This window comes from Sinocyclocheilus grahami, unplaced genomic scaffold (assembly GCF_001515645.1).
Source record: "Sinocyclocheilus grahami isolate Dianchi unplaced genomic scaffold, SAMN03320097.WGS_v1.1 scaffold597.1, whole genome shotgun sequence".
NCBI lineage: Eukaryota > Metazoa > Chordata > Actinopteri > Cypriniformes > Cyprinidae > Sinocyclocheilus > Sinocyclocheilus grahami.
Genome location: NW_015505776.1, coordinates 445815 through 458096, shown reverse-complemented (window position 1 = coordinate 458096; position 12282 = coordinate 445815). Strand labels below are relative to the sequence as shown.

General features: G+C 35.8%; 1 long non-coding RNA gene across 1 annotated transcript; it reads right to left on the bottom strand.

Annotated features, from left to right (window-relative positions):
* Positions 1–9118: 9118 nt before the first annotated feature.
* LOC107557313 (uncharacterized) lies at positions 9119–11877 on the bottom strand. The gene is made up of 2 exons (XR_001605381.1): positions 11774–11877; positions 9119–10515 (listed from the first exon to the last, which is right to left on the bottom strand). It is a non-coding gene; the product is annotated as an uncharacterized lncRNA (long non-coding RNA).
* Positions 11878–12282: the final 405 nt, after the last annotated feature.

The window sequence follows — 12282 nt, the reverse complement described above, 5'->3', positions numbered from 1 at the left end:
TGTTTGCACTAAAATAGCAGTATTTTTTAGCAATATGCTAAGTGTAAATAGTAGTTAGGTGGCAGATATTTATACTTCAGTACTGTAGTACATTATAAAACAGTATGCAATAACATACGGAGTGTAAATTATCATATTTTATTAATATTATTAAATGGATGCCGCCTCATATGCACAAAAAAAAGTGTTACATTTATAATTACTATTCCCCGCCTCCAGTTCATTCACACGTTTGAAGATGAAACATCACATGGAGCGCGTTGCATTGTGGGAAACAGTATCCCATGCAGTGTATTCAGATGCATATATCAGATTTCAGCAAATGTAGCAGGTAATCCAGGAATTCCATTCATACAGAAAATTCACATACTATTCACAGTATACACATAGTATACTGCAATATAGTAGTAGTTGTATGGTATGCCATTTCAAACACAGCTTCTGTACTGACTTCAGTGTACTTGAGTTACATTTAGCAGATTCTGGCAAATAGATCATCCGGGTATTCCATGCATACAGAAAATGTGCATTCTATACACAGTATACATACTGGATATTGCAGAAATAGTAATAGTAGTGTGATATTATAGCATTTAGAACACAGCACATGTTTTTTTTAGACATGTATCATTGAAGTACCATATGTATTCTCTGAAGTACAATATCTTAATAATACCATAAAGTATATGAATACGATAATCTTTCATTACCATGGTATTATTAGCATATCTTAGCATAGACAAGGTGGCGGATAGAGCTCAGGGAATTCTGATTATGAATAGATTTGATTGAGTTCTGAAAATTTATATGAAATACTAAAACTAACTGGTCAAACTGATGTGTATAATTTCAAGCAATATTGCGCTTATAAAATCGTTAGCTTAGCTACATGCTAGTGTCAGAATCTGAGGACTACACTACCTTCTGAGAAACTATTTTAGTCAAAATATGAGCAAAATGCATCAGCAAAAAGTATGAGGATGTACTATTGCCATGAGTTTTTGCAACAGTGGCAAAACTATGGCTGAATGTGGAACAAGCACACTAACATATTTCAAACTATTATCTTCATATAGAAGAAAAATGAAGTTAAGCATGCTAATATGCTATTGTGAATTCAGCCTATGATCTTTTAGACACTGATGTGTCATGATATTCAAAGTATAATGCAGAGTAAAGTGTAACACTACAGTAAAGGAATATGATAATTCTTTATTGCATAGGCAAATACTGATTATGAACTGAAAATGAATACAAACTACTGAAACTAATTGGTGGAATTGATACACGTATCATTTCAGCCAATAATGTGCATAACAAATTGTTAACTTAGCTACAAGCTAATGTACATAAATTTTATGTTTTGCTCAGTTGGTGGCCATTAGCAATTATATAGCCAGCACACAAGTTTTGAGACAGCCTTTATGTAGCATTAAAGCATCTGTAGTTTCAGTGATGGTTGAAAACTTTGCTTCCCCTCTCTTTGGCTTTGTGGTGGGGTTCAGCCGGACATTACACACATCTGTGAGAAGTTATTGTGTTTGGCTGTGCTGCGTGCGGCGGCCAAATCACTTTCACAACAGACAGCTGGACATGAAAGGACATGAAAAGCAAGAGCGCTACCAGACTCCCGCTTTCAGAACGCGTGGCTCAAATGAGTCGCAGGTGAGTCAGTCACACAGTTCAGGGGGTCTGTGGAGTTTACAGCTGCTGGTATGAACCATGCATGTGTGTGTAGGGGAGTGGGCATGAATAAGAAGAATATCTAAAAAGCAATCCTTTTATTTCCAACGACCCACCCAGAAGAAAGACTTGGCATCTAAACATTCTTGATTGTAGTGGTTTTCCGCTAGAAATGACTACAGAACAGAAAAATTGTTTACAGCACCTGGAAGTTGTTGTGCATGTGTACTAGCCAGCTCATGGGTGATTCTCACGAAATGCTGGTTTCAAACATTGCAAACGTGACATTTATTAAAGACCTCCTCAACAAAGTTCCTTTTAGGAATTAACAACAAAGTTAGTGTTTATGAGCATTAAGTTAAAAACATTTATTGGCATCTATTTAACATCTAACCTGTATTTTCCCAACTCCTTAAAAATCTAATTTCCACAACAGTCTGAAAATGTCAATACCGCAAGGAAAGCGAACACATTTTCACATTTTTAAAAAGTGATTATTAACAGTCATGCACAGTTACTTTGAAACTCTGAAATAACGTACATTCTTAAATTAACATTGATTTCGACTGATTTCTCTCATAACCGCAACACATTCTGCAATTTGCAACCTGATATATTTTATATTTCATTGGCACTTGCCATATTTTCAAAACGAAAAACCTTAACGAACGTATTGATTATGCACATGAATTTACAAGCAAACTATTATTTTTCAATTTGATTAATTACCATTAAATGAACACCTGTTGCAGAAACAATACATAAGTTCTGGAAATTAGGTTGATGATTTTTGTAATAATAAGTAGACTAATATTGAGCTACTGTATAAAAAAAATGAAAAACACAATGTAGAAAATAAATGATGCACCGTGATGGATTCAAGTTCAATCAGTTTTAGTTTGCAGTGGGTTAGGGTTACAATGAAGACAGAAGTGTGACAAATGTGACAGGAAGCACACAACCTGAACTTTACCACTCATTTTCAATTCAGTTCAACTAGATTGTTAGATTTGGCTGCGACCACTAAGATGTTTTGGACTCTGTTATGCAGCCTTACTTAAAAATGCACATCGAATGTGCAACAGCTAGAATGTTTAGATAGGAAACATGCTGTTTTAATACAAACAACTAAACCATGTTGTTGTCGGAGATAGAACATGGCGATGGATGGCACTTGTGAATTATGTCCAGTTGAAATATGTGCACAGTGAGCATGTTTAATTTTTACTGTGCACTGTCCACTTTTGTTTATGAGTTCAGTCAAGAATCTTGAGGTTTGGTCCTTTGCTACTTTTTTAGTCCCCACAAATACCAAGAGACCAACTTCAACCTTTAGAAAATACACTTTAGGCTAATATCTCTGCTGGAGCAAAGCGCCACAGTCAGACATGGTGTTCTTGCATGCTAGTCAGTCTGATTTGGCTGCAACCACTAAGATGTTTTGGACTCTGTAATGCAGCCTTACTTAAAAATGCACATCGAATGTGCAACAGCTAGAATGTTTAGATAGGAAACATGCTGTTTTAATACAAACAACTAAACCATGTTGTTGTCGGAGATAGAACATGGCTATGGATGGCACTTATGAATTATGTCCAGTTGAAATATGTGCACAGTGAGCATGTTTAATTTTTACTGTGCACTGTCCACTTTTGTTTATGAGTTCAGTGTCGACGTGGTGACAAGGGAGGAAAAACATAAGGACACGTTCCATTCGAGAGCCACCATGTCTACAGTGCATTGTGAAACAAGGCCTTGTAGAGTAAGAATGTCAAAAAAAAATTAATAACTCAATTATTCAAAGCAGCTTTTAACAACCACAGAGGCTCTGTCACCAAACAAATAATTGTAGGAACAGTACAAGGATATTTACCCTGTGATCCTATTTACACTTTATGCGTCATTATCAAACAGACTGCTATCCGATTGGATATACACATTACAAATGGCCATGTAAATGTGACTCCGCAAACGACATATAAATCCATTCTACTGTTTACATTCATGATTTTGCTAATTAATGTTGAATTAAATCAAAAATAAAAATGAATTTGAAAAATGTAATTCATTTTAAATTAAACATTGAATTAAAAATGTAATTAAATTATAATACAAACAACTAAACCATGTTGTTGTCGGAGATAGAACATGGCTATGGATGGCACTTATGAATTATGTCCAGTTGAAATATGTGCACAGTGAGCATGTTTAATTTTTACTGTGCACTGTCCACTTTTGTTTATGAGTTCAGGGTCGACGTGGTGACAAGGGAGGAAAAACATAAGGACACGTTCCATTCGAGAGCCACCATGTCTACAGTGCATTGTGAAACAAGGCTTTGTAGAGTAAGAATGTCAAAAAAAAATTAATAACTCAATTATTCAAAGCAGCTTTTAACAACCACAGAGGCTCTGTCACCAAACAAATAATTGTAGGAACAGTACAAGGATATTTACCCTGTGATCCTATTTACACGTTATGCGTCATTATCAAACAGACTGCTATCCGATTGGATATACACATTACAAATGGCCATGTAAATGTGACTCCGCAAACGACATATAAATCCATTCTACTGTTTACATTCATGATTTTGCTAATTAATGTTGAATTAAATAAAAAATAAAATGAATTTGAAAAATGTAATTCATTTTAAATTAAACATTGAATTAAAAATGTAATTAAATCCAATTTAATTAAAATTTTGAGAGCATTTCTGAGGAATTCCTATGGTAATGCACATTGCGTTTACAATTGGCCACATAAATGTGAATCTGCAAATCACATTTAAATTCGTTCTACTATTTTTCCATCCATGATTTTGCTAATGCCAGGCAGCAAATTAAAATTTTATTTATGAATTTATAGATAAATAACATTTAATTTATACATCAAATAAAATACTGAATTAAATAAAATAAATTTCATTAATTAAATTACATTAAACCTCGAGAGCATTTCTGAGGAGTCCCTATGAATATGCACATTGCATTTACAATTGGCCACATGCATGTAACTCTGAAAATCGGACAGCAAATTTATATTTAAATTTGTATTATATTTGCTATATTGCTGGAACCTGGCATTAAACTGCTTTGCTAACTCTTGGTAAACTTTTGGAAATGACCTACAATGTTAGCCTAAAACAATTCTTGCTAATTGGCTATTGGTTAACGAAAACACACATTTGTTGAAAGATCATACACGGATGAATCATTCACAATGACGCATGAACGTGTATCAATAAGGCCCATGGTGATTTCATGTTGATTTTGAAATCATTCTCCAAATTTGGCACCTCTCATGAGACAAATACATATTTGCGATATGAATCACATTAGTAAGCAAAGTAACTTATGAGATGCAGAATATAATGCCAAGACTGCTGAGGACCAGACAATATTTTGATCTCCATCTCACCGACACCACTTTTCACACCAATTCTGATCCACAATCAAATATTTACGATACTGCTTTACGGTCCACAAACTATTTTACATGTCTCCCTTTAAGCAGGCAGCATTAGAAGACGGACAGCTTTAATAATGCCTCAGCCGTTAATATTACAGCTTATTTCCTCCCTCCAGTTTGTAAAATATGTAATTTTATATCCTACGTGTCCTTTTAAGGTTTCTCCCAGCTGTTTCGCAAATATAAACGGGCCTTTCATTAAACAAAAACACTGTGGGGACTGTAAATGAACTTATTTGAAATGTCCCGGAGCACTGAAGTACCATGAGCTTTAACGGTCTCATAGTATATCACACATCGCAGAAGGAGACCATTTAATATCGGCAATAAATGCAGGAACAACCCTGTATATCTGCATGCTGCTGGTTTCACATTCAAACTCAAGGTGAAACGCTACTGAGGCCTTCAATGTCAAATCAGGGTAAAACAAGCAGAGCGAGTGAGCGCATACAGCGATAGGGTAATAGAAAAGCGATGGCAGTCAGATAACATTGTGTGAAAATATCGATGGCTTACAGAGATTTGCAGGCTGTGTTGTGGTTGGCTCGGTCCGAGTCCTCGCTGATGACAGAAGAATGTCATATGAGAGCAGAGAAACTGCAGACTCCAACTTCCCTCCGACATACATGGGGGAAAATGTTTTGGCACCAGGACAAATACAGTGATTTTGGAAAAGAAGAAAAACAGAAATCTGTCATGGTCAAAACAGTCAAAGCAAAGGACACAGCAACACTCACATTGATGATAAAGTTTTTATTCTGAATATACTTGAACATGAATTTTAGACAGTTCCAGGATTACAAACAGTTGGCTTTTTACCTAATTTCTGCCGTAGATCATTATTTTTACTTTTTAAATGAATTAATATATATTTTTTAAACAAATATACAGACTGTCTGAATCAGGCAAATCAAGAATCACAAAAGTCTTATGCGTAAATCAGCGGTCGTCAGTGTTCTGAGGCTCACGGACCGCAGAAAAACAATGCTAAACACAAATAATAAAATCCTATTGAGCATATAATCTTGCATGGACCTTAAGGTCAATGCCATATTTAATTTTATGTGAAGGAAAACAATGCTGTGAGGGATGAACATACAGTTGGTTGTACTGTTGTATACCTTGGTGTTGATCATTCATCCAAAAAACATAAAAAATTCTAGCAAAAAAAACAAACAAATAAAATAAATAAATAAAACTCAAATTCATTCAATTTAATTGAAATGAATTATTTAAAAAAAATACATTATGCCACATTTAAGAGACTGTATGTCTAAATATAAGCTTTTAAAAGGAAGGAGAAAACACTTCCTATATATTTTGTAGTTGACATCAAAATACCTTGGCGTAATTTAATTTGTCGTTTTAATAGAAGCTATTTAACCAAATTAGGCCGATGACACAGTCATTTCAAATTGTTCAAAATCCTCAAAATTATGCATGGTGGAAAAAAAAAATACAACCCAGACTACATTAAATGCAGGTTATGTTTGGTATTATTAGGGTCACCACTTAAAATCTGGTTCCTGAAGCAAAACCAGATGCGAACCACTGGATGACTGTACAATTAAGGGGGACTGAAAATAAGCCCACGGATATGTCCTCCAAAACCCTGACCGAGGCAGACTGACAGCCAGCCGGGAGGCAAGTGGAGGCAGCAGGATCTGACTGACCACTTAAAACACGCTGCACACTATCGGACAGTTCCAGAGATCAAAACCCACACTGACCACAAGACAGAGAACCAAAACGCCAGCTACAAAACCCCTTTCTAAATCCATTTTGCAATGTTCTGTTCCTGAGGTGACCGCATCTGAGCTCAGTCTACAGGAAGTTAAACGAAAGCCTTTCTTCGTCCCGGTTTGTCTGAAGAATTAAGTTGCTAAATCTAATTCAGTATTTTCCAAGGAATAATATGAATTGATCTCATATTTCCCCTAAACATCTGTCTTTTTGATATTCTAGAAAACACTTTCACCTCTATTACGGTATCCAGTAAACAATTTCTGTCAGAAGCTGGAGACCCTTAATGCTTTCAAATACTGGTCCCAAATCAGTTTTGACATTTAAGGTTAAGGTTAGGCTTGGATCGTCAGGATCGGGATACGTCTCGCTTCAGAAAAAGAAAAAGGCAGTGAATGCTAAGGTGAGAATTTCAGCGAGATTTCGCAAAAAAAGGTCCTTTGTCAATAGTGTAGCGATGAATGAAGCACAGCTCACACAAAAGTCACTTTCAAAGCAAGCAGCCTTTTGTTGGCGAAGATGGCAAATTTGCAAAATTTGCATCCGTCCGCATGCGATGCTCAAGATCACACAGATTCCTATAGAAATGAATGGATTTTATCCGCCTTTAGACTGTGTGTCCAGAATGGAATTTTAGCATACTACAGTATATACTGAATACTGCGCATATGTTCTGCCGCTTTAAAAAATAGTAGATATTATACCACTCTAAACATTCCAAACAGTAGAATGCTACATTGTGACATCATCGCATGGGAAACAGAATGTTTAATTTGCATAAATGTGTAAATTTTTGCAGTCAGTTTGCTAAAAAACAAAGGTCAAGTCGGGTGCATTGCATTGTGGGATACAGTATTCCATGCAGTGAGTGTGCTGTTGAATACTGCATATCTTAGCAAAAATAGTTGGTCTTCTGGGAATTTTGTATTTGTATATTGAAAATTTGCATACTGCCTATAGTATACATACAGCGAATATAGTAGTAGTATGCTATTCTGAACAGAGCTGTAATCTGTTACTTTACACACTCCAGCATCTACAGAGGCAAATGTAACATCACACACACAGAAGCCGATCGTAATTCGTCGAGTTAACGGTCTGGAACTGGAGAGGTTTTCAATCATTTCTAATTTTGACACAGCCAATTAACTACGTTTATGGTCATTTTTGATCATACACTGATTTAATGCACATCACTTCTAGAATGCTTGTCTGATTACAGCGATGAATCACGGAAAGATTTCGAGAAGAATGGCTTTTCAACGCAAGCCATATCCACAAAGTCCAATCATGTTGTTTTCAGGTGCATTACCAAAACCGTTTCCTGTGTACGGATGAAATGATGCATGAACTAGCAGTGATGTTGCTCACTAGAATTCACTTTCCATCCCGGATTTGATGTTGTGTGTCTTCATGTCTTTTAATTTCCTGTTTGTCTACGCTTCTAAAATTAGAAAGAACACAATGATGGTAATCAGTGCTGACAGAGACCCAAACGACTTTGTACATGTATACTCTAAGCCAAAACCAATGCAAATAAGGTTCAGCAGCCATTAATAACTTGCAGAAGCCATCTGTTTGCTTTTAATTAATCATAATTCATAATCAATACAATATTGAATAAAATAAAATTCGCTTCAAAATAAAAATAACTTGGTTAACTGAAAAAGAACTGAATGCTGAATAACTGAGCATTACTTAATGACTGAATAGAAAACCAAAACAAATTTGCTTTGCTTTTTCACAGACATAACATGTAACAAGTAATCATTTATAATTGGAGTCACATCCCCCCATGAATTTTTTCTCTATAAATCTCACCTACTTTTACTATATATTTCATATTTTTATATTTAATTTAAACAAAGTATCAGTAGAAGTAGTGGCAATAATAATAACAAAATAAATAAACCAAAGTAATTCAAATAAAATATATTATTATTATAAACAAATATAAAGCTGAAAAACATTTTAAAAACGTGACATTTTAAAAACATTTTGTGAGTAGTTCAGGGCTTCCGTAATTATTCTTGTCTCTTCTCAAAGTCTTAATTATTTCATAAATGGCCCAGATTTCACTGAGCCACAAAGATCCAGTAAGGTTCTCTTAAAGAGACAGAAGGTTCATTTTGGTCAGATCAGAATGACGATATTTTGCATTTTTCTGCAGAGTGATCAGGGTCAGATTGCACATTGTGATATTCATTCACTTATTTTTATCTGAATCCATTCACATCAAGGCACATTGACAGGAAAGAAAGGCTGACAGAGCTCTGCCTCTGACATTAAAGTGAAAAATGACACACCAGTGACAGCACAACCAGGGGCAACATTTCTTATAAAAACTCTTGAGTGTCTCAAAATATCTGTAAACATTAGATCATTTTCTTCCCACCTTTTTGAGTTCTCCAGATGATATTAAAGTGTGGGAAAGAGCAACTATGTCATAAACGCCTTTCACCCTTTAGCATCTGCATATCCACACATACATTAAATATAGCACATAAAACTCGACATTAAACATACAGCAGAAAACTATTTGCTCATTTAAAATAACTTAATCTAAAATAAACCAGTAATGCACCAAAAAAGAAAAAAAACACACACATGCAACAGCGGGGTTTTCTCTTCATATTCACAACCAGGACGCATAAACTTGCGAGCTTTTGTGAATCGGCTGTCATTTAAAAAGCCCTAAATAAGAACCAAAGGGCTGTTTGGCCACACGACCTGCTTGGCATCAAGTGCAAAGTACAGCAAGACCACACACAGGGTAACGTTTGGCAGCAGTGCATGTTTGAAATGCACTATGGGCAGATAAAAATCACCGTGTGATAGCAAATACGGGTACCCGCGGACTAATGGAGGGAGGGATTGTTCACTCGAAACAGCGGTCAGAAATGAAACCGATATTCCCGAGGCACAGAGGTGGAGACCACTGGGAAAAACAAGAGACTTTTGCATTGGGTCACAAGCTCATTTGTCCTTTTTTTTCAGTAATGAGCTGCAGACCACAAACAAGGCTGAATTTTGACCCGACCCGGAGGGGTCCATTAAAGATGTGACGTGACGAGGCCATAAAAGTCACATATAAACAGTTTTTAATACGGAGGAATTAGCCGTGTAAATATGTTGAAGGCATCACACTGATAAAGGGCGAAACTTTGGTTGGCAGTGTTGTTACTGGATCTTTTTTTTTTTCATTTTAAAGACAGGAAGTGACGATGAAGTGTCAAGGTCTGCCCACCCCGTCGCTCATGTGGACAGAGAGTCTGACCTCACAGGTCAAATGTCAAAGGTCGTTGCTCATATATCATCTTCGACCTACTTTGACCTTAAAGGCTGTGAGTGATCGCGGCTTGGGTTTTGTACTTCCTGGGTCAGAGCCTCTCCCTCCATGTGCTGGGCTGTAGCGTGGGAGTCCGGATGAACGATCAAATGTGCAGCTGGATCTGGTACGTTTTGGCATCGTTGAGGGGGTGTGGCATCTCCATGCTGAGGTCACGAGAGGCAGTGTCCTCGTCCAATCAGAAGCCAGAGCAACGGCAGCTGCAGAATGACCATGGACATGATTGATGGACTCAGACCCGACGCTCCACCGCAATCCTCGTTCTGTTCCTGTTGCCATGCCAACAAGAGAAAGCCAATAAGTCTGCTGGGGAACTAAGTACCGTAGTGTGGGAATTACCGTAATAATGTGAAGTAAAACTTTATGCCTTTGCAAACTTGTAATAAAAGCACAAAATTAGGATTCCAGAGGAAAAAAATCCCATTGATTTTCTCCATAGACAATAGCCAATAAAAGTTGATTGCAAAATATTAAATACATAGAAATATGTATTGGCTATTATTATCAATGACCATAATTTATTTTGTTTCTGTTTCCATAATTACCTTATGCATATTCTTTACATAATGTTTTAAATATAGAGATTATATATGTATTATATTTGATTGTGATATTAATCGACTGACTGAAAAAATATTTTGAAAAATATTAAAACATATACATATCTCATACGGTCTCAATATTATAATCAATGACTACAAAGTTTTTATTTACTACATGGTTTTTTTTCCATAATTTCCTTTTGCATAATTAAACTCATAGTTTTAAACACACACACACATATAGCAGCAGAAAAATTATATTTAGCATACTATATATGATTAATTACAGTAATTGTGATATTATGTGAACACATCATAAAACATTTATCCCACTACAATCAATCTAAAAGCTTTATTTTTATTTATTTAAAAAAAAAAAGTAAATTAATGATTAAATATACTGTGATATGCTGTTGATAATTGATTAATTGCAGTTGGTGAATTAGTCAAGCGTAAGAGTTACATCAGCAGTTTAAGAAGCTGTAAGAAGCAACAGCTAAGCTCATTAGTTTGACTCATGCAAAATTAAATGCATGAGAGAAAGACATTAATCTGAATTATACAGAAACAAATAATAATAATAAAAAAAAAAAATAGAAAAATGAGAATGGAACATGTAGACATAAAGGACAGAAATGTGCCTGTTGATAGCCTTGTGTACTTGCACAAACTGCCAGTGCTGTTTTAGCAGTTGATTCACTAAAGGAATTCAGGTAATGAAAGAAATTTCCATTGAAAGGTGTGCTTGAAAAGAAAAAAAGACAATTGAAATGGCCAAAGTGCAGAGCTAAATCATTGCAGATAGCGGCTGTTTAAGCAAATTTGCGGAGACCTGAATACGACGAAATACAACAAACAAAAGTGACAAGTGTTTAGTGAATTTACTTCTAATTTGGCAGACAAGACAGATAGATCGATATAAATAAGTAAACCAATAAATAAATAAAATAAATAGAGAGAGAGGGAGATAGAGAGATGGACTGACCCGAGACAGCACATGAACACTGGCAGCAATAACATGAGCAGAGAGGAGAGCAGTGGAGAGCCTGCATTTCTCCTACACATGGCCTCATCCTAACATACGTTACCCAGCCAAATACACAGCACGAGAGAAAGAGAGAAAGAGTCATGCAGAAAAATGTTTGACAGTCAGAAGTTTAAGCAACACATGAACAAGTGCTTGAGCCAAAAAGCATTAATACTAAGTAAAAAGACAGAATTCAGAGCAGGAAAAGTAGGTGTGTTTAGATAAAGATACACTACTTGGTCAAAAGTATGTGGACACCTGAACATCCCTCTCATGTGTACTAGTTGAACATTTAAATTCAAAACCATGGACATAAATAGGAAGCTCAGCTTGTTCAAATTCATTCAAAAAGTGCTGAATGGGGTTCATGACTTGGTTTTGCGCAAGTTCTTCCATACTAGACTCTTCACATCTTCAAAAATGTGACTGGATAACCATACGCTTGATTTTAAACACCTGTTGTATCT